The sequence below is a fragment of the Podarcis muralis genome, chromosome 10 (genome assembly GCF_964188315.1).
Source record: "Podarcis muralis chromosome 10, rPodMur119.hap1.1, whole genome shotgun sequence".
NCBI classification, from domain to species: domain Eukaryota; kingdom Metazoa; phylum Chordata; class Lepidosauria; order Squamata; family Lacertidae; genus Podarcis; species Podarcis muralis.
In genome coordinates this window covers 9,029,726-9,046,566 of record NC_135664.1, presented here as the reverse complement: position 1 = coordinate 9,046,566, position 16,841 = coordinate 9,029,726, and positions in this window count along the sequence as shown.

The following is a 16,841-nucleotide window of genomic DNA, read 5'->3' as shown; positions in this document are numbered from 1 at the left end:
TACTTGCCTGGAGGCAAAGTCCATATACAAGGTTCAGTCCAGTCCTAAGGTCAGGAATATCTCGGTTCACGTAGTCAGACGATCCAGGGTGGGTCAAGAAAGCCGAGGTCCAAGGGCACAAGTAGCAGCAAGGCCTGGCCAGGAATAACAAATGTTGATTCCAGCAACTGGCTGAGGCTGCAAACCCTGCTTAAGAAAGCTGGAGCCAGCTGGTTCTCATCAGGAGCAAGAAGGCTGACCAGCAGCAGGTAAAGACACTTCGACTTCTGTTCCTTCAGGCTGCTGCTCAGCAGGTGAAGTCAACTCCTGGCCCATGACAATTTAGGTCTCCTCCACTTAGCCAGGTCAGAAACCAGCCTGAAAAGGGTTGAAGAAGGATCTACCACTCATGAACCCCAGGAGTTGCAGCGTATGTTACCACCCTTCCTTAGAAGAGAAGACCAACACTAGCTTATTTTATTTTATAAGTGACTGAATCACTGCAGTCTTTAAGGAGGACAGAATTCTCAAACTTTGACTTTCAGGAGCCATGATGGGCAAAACTCAAAACTAAACGTGATAGCCTTCAAAGTGCGAAATAACTTGTTGACATTTTCAAGAAAGATTAGGCTTCATTGCCACAAGCAATCCCCAAACCTGGTGATTAAATCTTAAATACGTAGGATATTGATGTAAGATATTGCTGCATGCATTCTGACAGGTCCTACTTGTAAAATAAATCTCCTTATGCAGTTCAATCCAGAGCAGTAGTAGGTGGACGTGTCGATGATTCAAACCTCAATAATGTTAAAACAACTTGGTGACCGAGTATATTGTGGAACACACTAATTTTCAGAATTGAGAAACTTCAGGCTTTGACCTTTGGGAAAGAACAATGCAGCGCTTAAAAGCAACAGAGAAACAGGTGTATCCTGTAGTCTTCATTAGCCATTTCTGAGCAGCAGTTTATATCATATAAATTAGTCATCCTAGTCATCATTCAATGACTCAATGTAATCCTTTTAGAGCTGATCACCACAAAACCAATGCTCGCTCCAGGATATAATAAGAGTTAAAGTAGGCAATGCAAGGCAAATTATTTCAAGCTGGTAAAGTCTCATTTTCAACTATGTAGCATACATATATATATATAATCTTTAAGATGATAACAATGACAGAAATATGCTACTCAGTAACTTTTCAGCTTTAAGTGAGGATACCATGAATCCAAAGGGCATGATCATGATATTTATAAATAATTTTTTTTTAATGTTCCTGAGGAAATGGACTATTACTTCTTTGCTTTAAAGAAAAAGTTGAATGACTGAGAATGCTTCAAAATGATACTTCCATGCTTAAATCCTGATCTAGTTCCCAATAAATTTGAAATTTATTCCTGATCCTAGCTGTAACCACTAAACTAACAAATTACCTAAATTTACTTTGGATACTGATTCTGAAATCAGAAGGCTGTGGGGTTTTTTTTACTACAGTTCACATGGAACCGTAAAGTTACTTGTACTTTATAGACTTCTAATTAAATGATTTGAGGGTTTTGATCTATGTTTATTTATCTATAAACCTCTTCTGCATTTTTACAGCTACGGTTGCCATCCCTGAGCTCAGCAGCTTTTCCTGGCATGTAAACAAATGGGAAAAACTTCAATTCTGATTAAAATCTGTGCATTGGGTTGTCAGCTGTTAAAGGCGCAGGAGAAAGAGCTCAGTTCTCTTTGGTTGGTCATATTCACAGAAGTCCACACTATCAGAGTTGCAGAACATGAATCTAAGCCGTACTATTTTAAGAAGTGTGCGCAAAGGGCGGAGACCTAATAAATAAGTGTTTGTAAAGCACTGTGAGAACTTCGCACAGAAAGCGTTATGTAAGATCTGCAGTACTGAACACATTAACTTTGGCTACCAGCCTAAATGCACTTGTTCCAGCAAAGCCGTACTGACTTAATGTATTTAGGCACTTAAGAGTTTTCTTAAGGACAATATAATACATTGTATTTGGAAAGAATGTATGCCATTATGAAACACCGTTTCTAAACTGGGGAAGAAATTATGAAGTTTGAGGGCTCTTCTATACAGAAAGTAAATTGCACAAATTTCAAATAATCTGTTTTCACAGGCACCGCATTTGCTTATCACTTGTTGTAGGCAGACTGCATATTATCTCAGGCTCAGGTGCATGCCTTTGTTTGCAGAAAAATTACATTTTTAGCAGTAAAATGTTTGATGCTGTGAAAAACAAATGTGGCAAATCTAAGAACTGGATGTGTTTGTCAGTAACATTTATGCATGACAATATCCCGGCAGCACCAGCTCCCCCTCTGGTGTAATCCAAGTAGGACTTCATATGTTAAATGGAAAAATGCCCATTTTTGCTGCAACAGAATGACCTGGCTACCCTTCTGGAACATGTTTCTGGCTATATTTCTAAACACAAATATTCTTGTGACACCGTAACAGCAACCACAGAACGGCCTGAATTAAATAGGGACCATGTCACTAGGGGAAGTGTTCAACTGAGTTTGCTCCCAGGTTAGCATGCAAAGAAGATAGAGTCTCAAGAGGAGTTGTGAAAACATTGGCAGCATTAAGATAAATTCAACAGTGTAAATAAGTTTTGATGGAATACTGAATGGTTTAGTTTATGTAAAATATGCAGGGATTTATGGTATGCAAAATGAACCATGGAAAGAGAAGAAGGGAAGTCATTGATATTTTAAGTATGTTTAAATGAGTATTCAAAACTGTAAAACAGAAAACTTAATAAAAAATTATATATATATATATATATATATATATATATATATAGTCTCAAGAGGATTAATCTTAGGCCTGCAGCCACTGTGAGAGGACTGCGGAAAGCACAGTGATTTGCTTTCATTAAATATAAAATGATTTTTATAAATTGCTTACTATTTTTTAAATGCATTAAATAGTAAGAAAAAGCATTGAGACAGTATTTTCCCTTGCTCAGCAAAAAAAAAAGACAAAAAAACCACCTTGGATTGTAAAGTGAACAAAGACATGCATTAGCCCCAAAGACAATTACCCACAAAAAATGATGTAATTTTTGAATTGTGGCACAGTTTTCATTATATATTGTTGTGGCACACTTCAAATATACTACAGAATAGTTTTGCAATAACCTTAGCTCTGTGTTATTTCTCATAGGAATTGGCCAGCGGCAGCTGTTACATCCATAATTTTAAAAGGCTGTAAAAATTAGCGCGGTGCTTCTCCAGCTTTTTTCATTGCAGAATAACAGTAGTCACACCCTCTGTGATGCTTGTGAAGATATCGGTACACACCATGTTAGGGCTACACATAAACTTAACCTGGACAAGACAGGAGTCCTATGAATGAAAAATGTTGATTCTGGGGTAGAGAGATAACATGTTTTGGACAGAGTTGCATTCTCCTTGAAGGCCAACACTTTTACTCTCCAGTAGTCCTTAGTCTTGTTTGCCAACTGGTTTTCTTCCTAGAAAGGAATTACCTTGCCACAGTAATTCATGCTCAAATCACTAGATTGCTGTAACATACTTTATTTGGTGCTGCCTTTGAAGCGTTATTCCAATTTACAATTGGTAAAGGACCCCTGGACAGTTAAGTCCAATCAAAGGCGATTATGGGGTTACGGCACTCATTTTGCTTTTCAGGCCGAGGGAGCCGGCATTTGTCCCCAGACAGCTTTCCAGGTCATGTGGTAGCTTGACTAAACCGCTTCTGGCACAATGGGACACCGTGACAGAAACCAGAGCGCACAGAAACGCCATTTACCTTCCTGCCACAGTGGTACCTATTTATCTACTTGCACTGGTGTGCTTTCGAACTGCTAGGTTGTCAGGAGCTGGGACAGAGCAATGGGAGCTCACCCTGTTGTGGGCATTCGAACTGCCAACCTTCCAGTTGGCAAGCCCAAGAGGCTCAGTGGTTTAGACCCACGTCCCCTACAATTGGTATACCATGCTGTTTCCTGATGGTTAACTAGGGCGAGAACATACAGCAGCAATCTAAAGCAACAACCCCATTGGCTCCCTGTTGGTTTCTAGGCCCAATTCAGAATGCTGGTGTTGACCCATTCCTTGGAGGTACCCAAAAGACTGCCTCCATTTGTATACACCTGCACATTACACCAGACCAGATTAATACCCAGCACCTGGGTAATGGAAGATTATACAGCAGGGGTGGGGAATCTGTTTCAGCCTGAAGGCCACATTACGTTCTGGGCAACTTTCCAGGGATAACATGCATTTCTTCCTGTCAATAATCCTGTCCTGTTAAGTCCCTCCCACCGCCTTCCTGCACCAGTGTTGGTTTCATAATATAGAGTTCCGCCCATGCTCATTAGTAAAATGTGCTGTATTCCTCTCACTATCTCCGGCTAATCTACCTCACAGAGTTGTTCTGCGGATAAAGTTGCAAAGGGGGTCAGGAACACAGATGATCTCTTAGAAGGGTGGAATATAAATGTATAAAATAAAATAACAAATTATTCAGTTCCACCTGTAGCCCAGGGACCATCAACACACAGAAATAACTACCTGAGGACCACTCTGTTAACTGTTGAATAACTGAAGCTGACCAGAATAACCTCTTTATTTCAGCTTCTCTAAGGAATTGCACCATATTGATTTCTGGATGTTCCAGCAGTTGCACAACCCAAAGTTTGCCTTGAGTGTGCTCTTAACCAACACAGAGAAGTTTTTGCAAAACACTTGCCTATACCACAAACACCTTTGTTTGTCTCCACCCATTGTAGGGTGTGGTTTTTAAAAAATGGCTGGTAAATTCCATATATTTGCAGAGTACCGGGTGATTCCAGAATGCTAGGCTTCATTAGACCAGCATATAAAATGCCAACCTACTTCTGTACATAGAGCAATCCACTGTATCTTGTGTGATGGAGCTGGCTTTCCCAATATTCTGCTGATTAAAGACAGAAACACTTCCAGATTTCTAAAAGTCTTGTTGTTGTTGTTGTTTAGTCGTTTAGTCGTGTCCGACTCTTCGTGACCCCATGGACCAGAGCACGCCAGGCACTCCTGTCTTCCACCGCCTCCCGCAGTTTGGTCAGGCTCATGTTGGTAGCTTCAAGAACACTATCCAACCATCTCATCCTCTGTCGTCCCCTTCTCCTTGTGCCCTCCATCTTTCCCAACATCAGGGTCTTTTCCAGGGAGTCTTCTCTTCTCATGAGGTGGCCAAAGTATTGGAGCCTCAACTTCACGATCTGTCCTTCCAGTGAGCACTCAGGTCTGATTTCCTTAAGAATGGATGCGTTTGATCTTCTTGCAGTCCATGGGACTCTCAAGAGTCTCCTCCAGCACCATAATTCAAAAGCATCAATTCTTCGGTGATCAGCCTTCTTTATGGTCCAGCTCTCACTTCCATACATCACTACTGGGAAAACCATGGCTTTAACTATACGGACCTTTGTTGGTAAGGTGATGTCTCTACTTTTTAAGATGTTGTCTAGATTTGCCATCGCCTTTCTCCCAAGCAGCAGGCGTCTTTTAATTTCGTGACTGCTGTCACCATCTGCAGTGATCATGGAGCCCAAGAAAATAAAATCTCTCACTGCCTCCATTTCTTCCCCTTCTATTTGCCAGGAGGTGATGGGACCAGTGGCCATGATCTTCGTTTTTTTGATGTTGAGCTTCAGACCATATTTTGCGCTCTCCTCTTTCACCCTCATTAAAAGGTTCTTTAATTCCTCCTCACTTTCTGCCATCAAGGTTGTGTCATCTGCATATCTGAGGTTGTTGATATTTCTTCCGGCGATCTTAATTCCGGCTTGGGATTCATCCAGCCCAGCCTTTCGCATGATGAATTCTGCATATAAGTTAAATAAGCAGGGGGACAATATACAGCCTTGTCGTACTCCTTTCCCAAAAAGGAGTCTTACCATCTAAATGGTAAATGTCGTACTCCTTTCCCAAAAAGGAGTCTTACCATCTAAAAGTCTTACCATCAAATAAAAGTAAAAAATGTCTTCATTCCCTGATGTTGTATTTGAAACATCAGTCTGAAATACAGCTGGTAATATCTATAGATTTTTTTCAAAATCCACCTCAACCAAGATGCAAATCCTTGTATTATGCAAGGTTAGAAAGTTCCCTCACAGTTTGGAATCAAATGAGATATTTTTGTTGAAGTGAGTTCAAACACTTAAGTAGGTCTGGCCCTACCATTGGTCAGAATGAAGTGGAGATCTATCAACTCTAAGCCAATCTGCTGCCCTCATGAGGCCAGTGTTCTGATAAAAAGGTAAAGGTAAAGGACCCCTGACAGTTAAGTCCAGTTGCGAACGACTCTGGGGTTGCGGCTCATATCACTTTACCGGCCGAGGGAGCAGACATTTGTCTGCAGTTTTTCCGGGTCATGTGGCCAGCATGACTAAGCTGCTTCTGGTGAAAACAGAGCAGCGCATAGAAATGTCATTTACCTTCCCACCAGAGCGGTACCTATTTATCTACTTGCAGTTTGACGTGCTTTTGAACTGTTAGGTTGGCAGGAGCTGGGACCGAGCAACGGGAGCTCACCCCGTCGTGGGGATTCAAACTGCCAACCTTCCGATCGGCAAGCCCTAGGCTCTGTGGTTTAGATCACAGCGCTACCCGCGTCCCCGAGTTCTATTACCAATTTAAAAATAAGATTCAACTGCCAATCTAATCAGCTTCTGCATATGAAACAGGGGGGGGGGGGTATCTTGTCCTCTGCCTTGGGCAGGAAGATGTCAAATGTACATTTGTTTCAGTGCATAAGATTGCAGGCTTAAATGATTTGCAGCTCAAGTCTGTGCATGTTTACTCTGAAGTCACATTGTGTTCAACAGGATTTATTCCCAATGTAAATATGCAAAGGATTGTGGCCTCTCAGAGCAACTGCACCAATCAAGCTTTGCCTCACATTCTAGATGGGAACCACTTCCAATAGCTTGGAATCAAAGCCGGAAATGGTTCGCAAGTCCACTGTTTGCTATTGCACTGATACACGTCCATTGTTTCACCTATGCTGCAATGCTACAAGATCAGAAACACGGAGCAGTGCATAAGTTAGCTGGTAACTCTTAGCTATGAGTTCCCTTCATTGGTGTTTTATCTGTGGCCTTTACAAAATGTTCTTGCCCGTTTCCCATTTGTCTATCTCTAACCTGTCACTCTGCATGTCTACCTTGTCTGGTAAACACTTTGGATGGGTATTGTCTCTGTAGCTGTTCATTAGCCAATTGGTCCCAGTCCCCTGCTTGGAAATCACAGATGTCTCTGCAATATAAACCATTTTGCAAAAGGCACTCTTCTGCAGGTGGGAAACCGCAGTGTAAACAGTCAACCATCAGTGATAAGGGAGCCTGGGGCAGGTAAAAATCTGTATCTAGCCAAACAATCCCAACTGCTTTTAAAAATAACATAAACATTTCACAAGGGAATAGCAGAAGCACATGTATTTACAGGCCATGAAGAGCCTAATGACAATTCACTCCTAAATGTTTGATCAATGTTGTACACATCGGCCCATGAATTAAATACTTTCTGTAGGATCCAAACAATGAAGGGCAGGGATGAGTGAAACAGAGAGGTGTCTACTGGGTGGCCAAAAAGATCAGTCTTCTTTTTATTAAGTGGAGCTATCTATGGTAAGTAGGCATGTGAAAAGCACATGCTACTAAAATGCAGATTGTATTAAACTGGGTGGAGTTGCAATGTTCAATACAAAACAGAGGGGCAATTTGACAAAGTAGCAAGGGGGACTTGGAAAGTAAGATATTTGCTATAATAATGCATAGCATCACATTGTTCATTAAGACATACCGTATTTTTCGCCCTATAGGACACACTTTTCCCCCTCCAAAAATGAAGGGGAAATGTGTGTGCGTCCTATGGGGCGAATGCAGGCTTTCGCTGAAGCCTGGAGAGCGAGAGGGGTTGGTGCGCACCGACCCCTCTCGCTCTCCAGGCTTCAGGAGAGCCAAACCGCCAGCCCCACAAGTTCAGGGGACAGCGGGGAGGCGCAGCGCGCCTTTCCCGCTGTCCCCCGACTTGGTTAGAAGGCTGGCGGAGGGCTTCCCCCCTCCTCCAGCCCCGCAAGCTCCCAGAGCGATGCACACAGCTTCAGCATGGCTCTGGGTCCTGTTCTGGGGGCTGGCGTCGGGAAAAGGCCGAGCTTCCCCCGCCCCAGCCCCGCGCCTGGGGGGGGGGCAATAATTTTTCCCCTTTATCCCCCCCCCCAAAATCTAGGTGCGTCCTATGGGCCGGTGCGTCCTATAGGGCGAAAAATACGGTAAGTGTTATGTCACTGAAGCCATGGCAGGCGGGTCCTGGGGTGAAGTGGTTGTTATCCTGGGGGGGGGGCTTTTTCTTGCAATATAAGAACCAGAGCAGGGACGCGGGTGGCGCTGTGGGTTAAACCACAGAACCTAGGACTTGCCGATCAGAAGGTCGGCGGTTTGAATCCCCACGACGGGGTGAGCTCCCATTGCTTGGTCCCTGCTCCTGCCAACCTAGCAGTTTGAAAGCACGTCAAAGTGCAAGTAGATCAATAGGTGGGAAGGTAAACAGTGTTTCCGTGTGCTGCTCTGGTTCGCCAGAAGCGGCTTAGTCATGCTGGCCACATGACCCGGAAGCTGTACCCCGGCTCCCTTGGCCAGTTAAGCAAGATGAGCGCCGCAACCCCAGAGTCGTCCATGACTGGACCTAATGGTCAGGGGTCCCTTTACCTAAGAACCAGAGCAATGCCAAGTAAATGGTGGAAAAAAAACATTTCCAAAAGCACCTCCATCTCCAAACTGAAAACAAAGCCTCTATCTGCAGTATGCAGAACTGAGTCATGCCAAATAAACCATCAGTGATGGGCAGAAATTAAATTCAGTTCACATGGACTTCTCTAATTCACTTTCTGAAATAATATGCAAACCTAAACACAGCTGTGCTTTGAAAAACCCGCTTCTCTGAATTTTGCAGTGCATCCTCTAGCCATGTGTACAAAAATGTGTAGGCTAGGGTAAGATGCACATAAAACGCATGTATTAGTGAAAATAACATATAAAGCTGCATTGTATATGGGGAAATTGCTTTGCAAAAATGTGTATGTTCTAGAGAAAATTGCACTAAAATGCTAACGAATCTTCATGAGGACATTTTTTAAAATTCACATACTTATGTCAACTGAACTTACAACTGGAGAAATTAGAAGCCAAAAACTGACAGCATCAACCATCCCTATAAACAATAAGAAGAAAAAGAAGACATCGGCACATAGTTATAAAGTTTACAATGTTACAGCAGAAATGGAAGAAATGGAAGGAAAACTTGGTTTCAATGTGGAGTTCTAGTTTTCACTCTCTGTTAACAAAGCACAGTTTTCCAAGTTTGCTTGATCTCTAAGGCAAATATATGTATTTGCACACATTTAAATAATGTTGGTTTAAAAATAATAATAATAATAATAATAATAATAATAATAATAATAATAATAATAATGTTGGTTTTTGACTAGTGCAGTGCTTAGTATAATAATATAATAAGACACATTAAAAAAACCTGGAGCATTAGAAAGACTACAGTACCAAAAGCAAGTGTTATGTTTGCCAGAGCAACCTTCTTCCACAACAGCAAAGTTAGCAACACACGTAATCCTGAGCTTTGCAGGAAAACATGCACTGATGTGTTTGGCAGTTAAGGAAGAGAGAGATTTCCTCATATTACACCCCCTAGAGCCATTTGCCCAAGATAGCAAATTGGCAAACGTTGGCATCTTCTGTATGTGCTGGATCTGACAGAGACCCAAGATTCTATCTGATTGGGCAGTTCCCCCTCCTACCTGTCAATCACCACCCCTTCTGAAACACAACATAAAAATGGGGAGGTTTGAGCTTGTCTTCCTTTCTATTTCCTGAAGCCATTTGCTTGTTTACTCCAACCTCAGTGGGTCCTATGCATCTTATCTGCTATATATTTTAGAAAGCGGATTGTCTGTCTGGATGCCTCTTAAGGCCTCATAACCAAATTTTGCAGGATGTTTCCTGACACTGAGGAGTAGGTTTTCATTTGGATACAACATTTTGAATCAAACTTTCACAACTGCACTGATTGTTTTTGGTTTCTCAGAATTCCCAAGCAATTCTGGTGTCAGAAATGAGTTTTTCTCTAGTCAAACTTTCGCATGATGAATTCTGCATATAAGTTAAATAAGCAGGGAGACAATATACAGCCTTGTCGTACTCCTTTCCCAATTTTGAACCAATCAGTTGTTCCATATCCAGTTCTAACTGTAGCTTCTTGTCCCACATAGAGATTTCTCAGGAGACAGATGAGGTGATCAGGCACTCCCATTTCTTTAAGAACTTGCCATAGTTTGCTGTGGTCGACACAGTCAAAGGCTTTTGCATAGTCAATGAAGCAGAAGTAGATGTCTTTCTGGAACTCTCTAGCTTTCTCCATAATCCAGCACATGTTTGCAATTTGGTCTCTGGTTCCTTTGCCTCTTCTAAATCCAGCTTGCACTTCTGGGAGTTCTCGGTCCACATACTGCTTGAGCCTTCCTTGTAGAATTTTAAGCATAACCTTGCTAGTGTGTGAAATGAGTGCTTGCTCTAAATAGTTGCAAAGGAAGCACCTATCATTGTAGAGAACTTCAGCCAATCTGCTGTCTAGGATCTTGTAGGTAAACTACAAACACTTAAAAACCCAACCAAGAATTGTAGACAAAATGGAAACATATCTGAAAGCAAATTACAGGCTCCTTCCCTTTTTTTACTTTTTCTTTTTAAAGACTCACAATTCGAGCAATTTTTTATTATTTTTTTATGAAGGAGCAGACAGTCCTGCGGGTAATTTTTAAGGAGCCATATTGCAGTCGCCAAACTCTGCCAGAGAGGTTTGTGAGCCATTTTTCAGGGATGTCTCTTTTTGTACTAAGTTTCATGAAACACTTTATTCATGCCTTAGGAGAAGGGCTATTGACAAACAAGAAGGGAGTTCACAGAAGGCCAAGAGGGAGGCAACCTTGCAAGGCTGATGAATGGATCAGTCAACAAGCAGACTCGGCAGGGATGATGGATGGTTATGTGGGGGAAGAAAACAAAATCCTAAGTAAACACACATAACTTGGCTAAGAAACAAATTAAGCAGATTGTGACAGATGCCTAGAAATATTTGGATGGTGAAAACAAGGCTGGAGGTAAATTATTTAGGGTGGAGGTTATGGTATAATTATAACTAATAGGACAAAAGGAAAAGGGGGGGGGGTGGAATTACTAAACACCACTAAAAAGATTCTCAATCATGAGCTGTAGTAGCACGTGAAAAGGCTGTTTGGGAGGCATTTAGAGCAATAAAGAAAGTCTGCAGCTAGTTGGCACTTGGGAATAATCAACTAATGCTGGAGTAGGGATAGCAGAGAAAACTGTGCTCCTAGACCCTTTATTGTTGTATTGGAAAGGGAGTTTCAGCAAAGGCAGTTTGCATGGCAAATGCCCACTTCTAGCCAAAATCCCCCAGGCCCCTCTTCTACACAGCTTTTAAAGGAGCAGGACTCAATTTGCCATCTAGTTTAGAGATGATTAACCCTAAAAAGGGAGAACGGGAGCCTTGAAGGGACCCATTACCTGGTCGGCTGGCAGGTTACCTGGCCACAAACTATGGTGAGATGTATTGTGCATATACTATGTTTGCATCTATAGCTACAAATTGGCAATCTGTGTCTGCTTTTTTGATGATGCGTTGTTTACATGCATGATATGAACACGTCGAACGGTGTGCACACATTGCCACGGGATATTGAGGGAGGACAGCTCCCTCCTTGAAAATTTAAGGGGGGCCACAGCCCCTTGCCCCTCATTGGCACCCCTCAACCTGTGGCAGATAGTGTTGGTAGGTGTGTGATTTTAAGCAACACACACACACTATCTGGCAAAGCAAGCACATATATCATCTTACTTGCAAATACATGTCTCAGCCATTCATTTATAAAGTCCATATACCATTTTTTTAATGCAGAAGCGCCATTTCAGACTGCAGTAGACAACAGTGGGAAACAAAGAGATCTCGAAAGGTGAAGCTAAATTCTCAGCAAAGTTTCTTGGACACATTTATTATTATTATTATTATTATTATTATTATTATTATTATTATTATTATTATTCAAAATTATAACAAGGCATATTATCCAAAAACATATCGTCCTTGTACCCCCCCCCATTTTTCCTCCCTCCCCCCTCCCACACAAAACCCACCCGCCCCCACCCCCCGACTTCCCTCAGTTCCAGTCTTTGGTTTCTCTGAGAATGCTGTTTTCTGCATGTTACAAAGCTGTATAGATCCTCAAACTATTTAGCTGATTATTATCAATAAAAAGTTTGTGAATGTTTATTCAAAACCTGCCAAGGAGTCCAGTTCGCTTTGTTGCGTCTTCAGATACTTTGTAAAGGGTTTCCATTCATCCTTAAAGTCACAGTTATCCTTGTCCTGTAGCTTATATGTCAGTTTTGCCAGTTCCGCATAGTCCGTCAATTTTTCTTGCCATGATTCTTTAGTTGGGGTTTCTTCAGTCTTCCATCCTTGTGCTACCAGAACTCTCGCAGCCATTGTCACATATATGAAGATGTTTTTCAACTTTTTTGGCAGGTCTTTCCCTACAATCCCCAACAAAAATGCCTGGGTTTTTTTTAACAAATGTTAAATGGAACATTTTCTTCAATTCGTTGTAAATCATTTCCCAATTTTTTTTAATTACCTTACAACCCCACCACATATGATAAAATGTCCCCTCCTTTTCCTTACACTTCCAACATATATTTGAACTAGTTTTGTACATTTTCCCTAACTGCACTGGTGTTGGTTTCTTGGACACATTCAAGTTCAGACCACGAAAAAGCAAAAAGAAATGTTAATAGCATATGCTATGTTTGTGTTTCTTTAAAAATGTAGATTACTGTAGCACAGGGGTTTTTTTTAGTCGGAACACAGTTCAGGCCCCTCTCAGGTGGGTGCCATTGCCATTACAGTAGAAGAGAACAAGGGAGGCGTTCATTGTGAGTTCCAGCACCTCTTCTTCTAGAAATAAAGTCCCGCTTTTGCAGTGCAATCTGCTGTCTAACGGATCAGGCTCCCTGATCAGAAGGGGAGGTCTTGCTGGTTCTGTTACCGTTGGATTCTGCTGACTTGGTGCTGAACAAGGCCTTCTTGGTAGTGGGTCCCCATTTGCAGAATGCCTTCCATTATAAGGCACATCTGTCTCCCTCACTATTAACATTCAGGAGGAACACTAAAATATTCCCATTAATCCAGGTATCTGGGGGCTGAAAGATACTGCTAATGGCAAGCCTGAAATTGCTAGATCCAGTGGCGTAGCGTGGGGGGTGCAGGGGGGGGCCGGCCGCACCGGCCGCAACATCTGGGGGGGGCGCGCTCGCACTCGCAGTGCTAAAATCAGTGCTAAAATCCACGGGTTAGGGGGCGCAAATTACTTGCCTTGCCCCGGGTGCTGACAACCCACGCTACGCCACTGGCTAGATCTGACTAGATATGTGATTCTTTTTAATTTTTTGCAGATGCTTTTACTGTTTTTAAATCTTTCTACTTATTCAGTCTTTTAACTGTGCTGTTTTGTCGCTCTGTTGTTTGCTGCCCTGGGCTCCCTTGGGAGGAGGGGTGGGATAGAAATGTAATGAATAAATAAATGTCTACTCTGAAATAAGCATAATAAACTTTCCATTAAGTTTACTCCCAGGTAATGCTTCCAGCCACAATAACTGTTTTCTTATTCTTATTAATTTAATTTATTACCTGCCCTTCACCCTAAAGTCCCAGGGCGGGTTACAACACAACATTACCAACTGTTGGAAATGATTAAAAGCAGGGTGGGTCCTAAATATATACATCTCAGGTGTCAAAGGCCACGGTGAATAGGTACATTGCGTTCGCTGAAAACGTAGTGAAAGTGCATTTTAGTGGGGAGGGAGTTTCACAACTTGGGGGCTGCCTGAGTAAGTATCCATATGTAGACTCATTAAAATAACTGGTGAAATATAGATGCTTCTGTTTAATAAACCACAAGTAATCTGAAGTAATTCGGCTGATCGCCGAAGAATTGATGCTTTTGAATTATGGTGCTGGAGGAGACTCTTGAGAGTCCCATGGCCTGCAAGAAGATCAAACCTCTCCATTCTGAAGGAAATCAGCCCTGAGTGCTCACTGGAAGGACAGATCCTGAAGCTGAGGCTCCAATACTTTGGCCACCTCATGAGAAGAGAAGACTCCCTGGAAAAGACCCTGATGTTGGGAAAGATGGAGGGCACAAGGAGAAGGGGACGAGATGGTTGGATAGTGTTCTCAAAGCTACCAACATGAGTTTGACCAAACTGCGGGAGGCAGTGGAAGACAGGAGTGTCTGGCGTGCTCTGGTACATGGAATCACGAAGAGTCGGATACGACTAGACGACTAAACAACAACAATCTGAAAGACAATAGGGGCAGCAGCAATATCATGATTGCTGTGTTGCATTCAGTGCAGGGCTTTGCAGCAGAGGTCTGGGGCCTTGTTCAGCAAAATGAACAGGTGGACAACCAGTGTAGCAGTGCTGATTTAAACACACACACCCCTAAATAGTATGGCAATATATATAGGTAAAGGTAAAGGGACCCCTGACCGTTAGGTCCAGTTGTGACAGACTCTGGGGTTGCGGCGCTCATCTCGCTTTACTGGCCGAGGGAGCTGGCGTTTGTCCACAGACAGTTTTTCCGGCTCATGTGGCCAGCATGACTAAGCCGCTTCTGGCAAAACCAGAGCAGCGCACAGAAACGCTGTTTACCTTCCCGCTGGAGTGGTACCTATTTATCTACTTGCACTTTGACGTGCTTTCAAACTGCTAGGTTGGCAGGAGCAGGGACCAAGCAACGGGAGCTCACCCCGTTCTTGGGATTCGAACCGCTGACCTTCTGATCGGCAAGCCCTAGGCTCTGTGGTTTAGACCACAGCAGATGCATAATTACAGCAAAGCCCAGGTATAGGTAAGGAGAAGGATTTATTGGGAAACACAAGGCCATGTAAAGAAACCTCCCTTCCCAAAAGTATGGAGTCTAAAATAGCAACTTGCAGCCTTTTCTGTATATTAAAGACCATGGCAGCTTCCTCCCTTTAGCTGCCCTGTTTATGGAGCATTTTTCCTGATTTACTCGCATAAAACTGACATTGAGGTTAGACTATGCCCACTCCTTCAACTAGTTATACCATGATAAACATTTACCCCCATTTCTATGCACAGTGTTTATACGCCTTCCCATTAATCCTTCCTCTATCCTACACCTTTCAAGACATTTTCCCATCCCTTTTCTAACTGCAAAAGTCCATTTTTTAAAAAACTTTTAAAAGTTGTTTTTTTCGTGCTAGGGCGCCACAGTTCTTTTAACTGCGCAAACCTACATTTCTCAAATGCATTCAAGTCCGTCCCTCAATATACTGATAGTCCGGAGGCAGCTTAGGAAACTGGCAACTCTTGTTCACCTGGGACTTTCAGAAATTTTGGTAGGTGTGGACCTCTCCTCTGATAAATAAAGGAGCAGTTAGTGCCTCTGCATGTTTGGAATGCAGCAAGGAGAACTGCAAGTACTCAATTTGGCCATGTGAAATCCCCACAAATTAGGGATTCTGGAGAATTTATGGGAAACTATTTTGCTTGGAGAAATCCTTCCACTGTCAACCAACCAGAATTTCATGCCATTCTGCACCTCTCTCCAGAGAAGCTCCACCATTGCCCAGCAAATCAAGAAATTGTGCCGCAAGCTGGTGTTTCACAGAATCGTGCATTATCTTCATATTTGTACTCTAACATAGGTTATAAATTGCAGCTCTCTGAACCGAGAGGCATCCAGCCTCTGGTCCCTTGCAATACTAGTTTAAATGCTCTAGGTGAAAAAGGTGCATGGATGGAACATGGGTGTGTCTGCGTGGAAATGGGTGGAAGCAATTTTCCCAGGCAAGCAGGCATTCTCTTCCTGCATCTTACTTTGCCATTGTGTACAAGCAAGCTGGCTTCAGTACAGTAGCTCTGTCATTGACTCACATTCCTGCAGAACTCCCTGTTAATATTTCCCATTGGCCTAACAGACGTGATACCTACCTGTTATGCAATATTTTCCCCACAACTTATTCTTCATCCTTTCAGACCTGTCCATTTTGAATTGTTCCAGCCACCATCCTCGTGTGTGCAGCCTGCTTTCTAGATCCCATCTCAGAATCAACACTATGTTCATTGCTCTCAGGTTTTCACTGTTTCAGATAGAATTTTCATGTCCTGCTAGCGATATCCAAAGTCCAGCCACGTTACAATGCGCGCAGTCCTACCGTATCAAGTTGACAATCATGAGAAGCAGTCGCTATCTCCTTTCTAGTAACTTGCATGCATTTTTTAGACGTAGTTGAGAGCACCATCTAGTGCTAACATGAGTTTGTTGATCCGTAAACAAAGTGCATCCACCACATTGCATGCGCTTTCGTTTATTGTTTTCCTGGAACCTATTTACTTAGCCAGACAGAATCTTTTTCAGGGACAATGAGAACGCATCATTCCATCCATGCCAGATAATGGTGAACGTGATTCTCAAATTGACTCTGATGCATACATCAAGGGTGGTGAACATAATACCTTCCAGATGTTGTTGGACTACAACTCCCATCAACCCCCACCAGGTAGCTATGTTGGCCTTGGGATATAGGAGTTGTAGTCCACAACATCTGGAGGGCACATAAGCCCGGCAACCCCTGGCTTAGGACTAACCCTGTAACAACAACAACAACAACAACAAAAAGTGAAGAATATTCAAGACTTTGCTAAAGGATAGAAAATT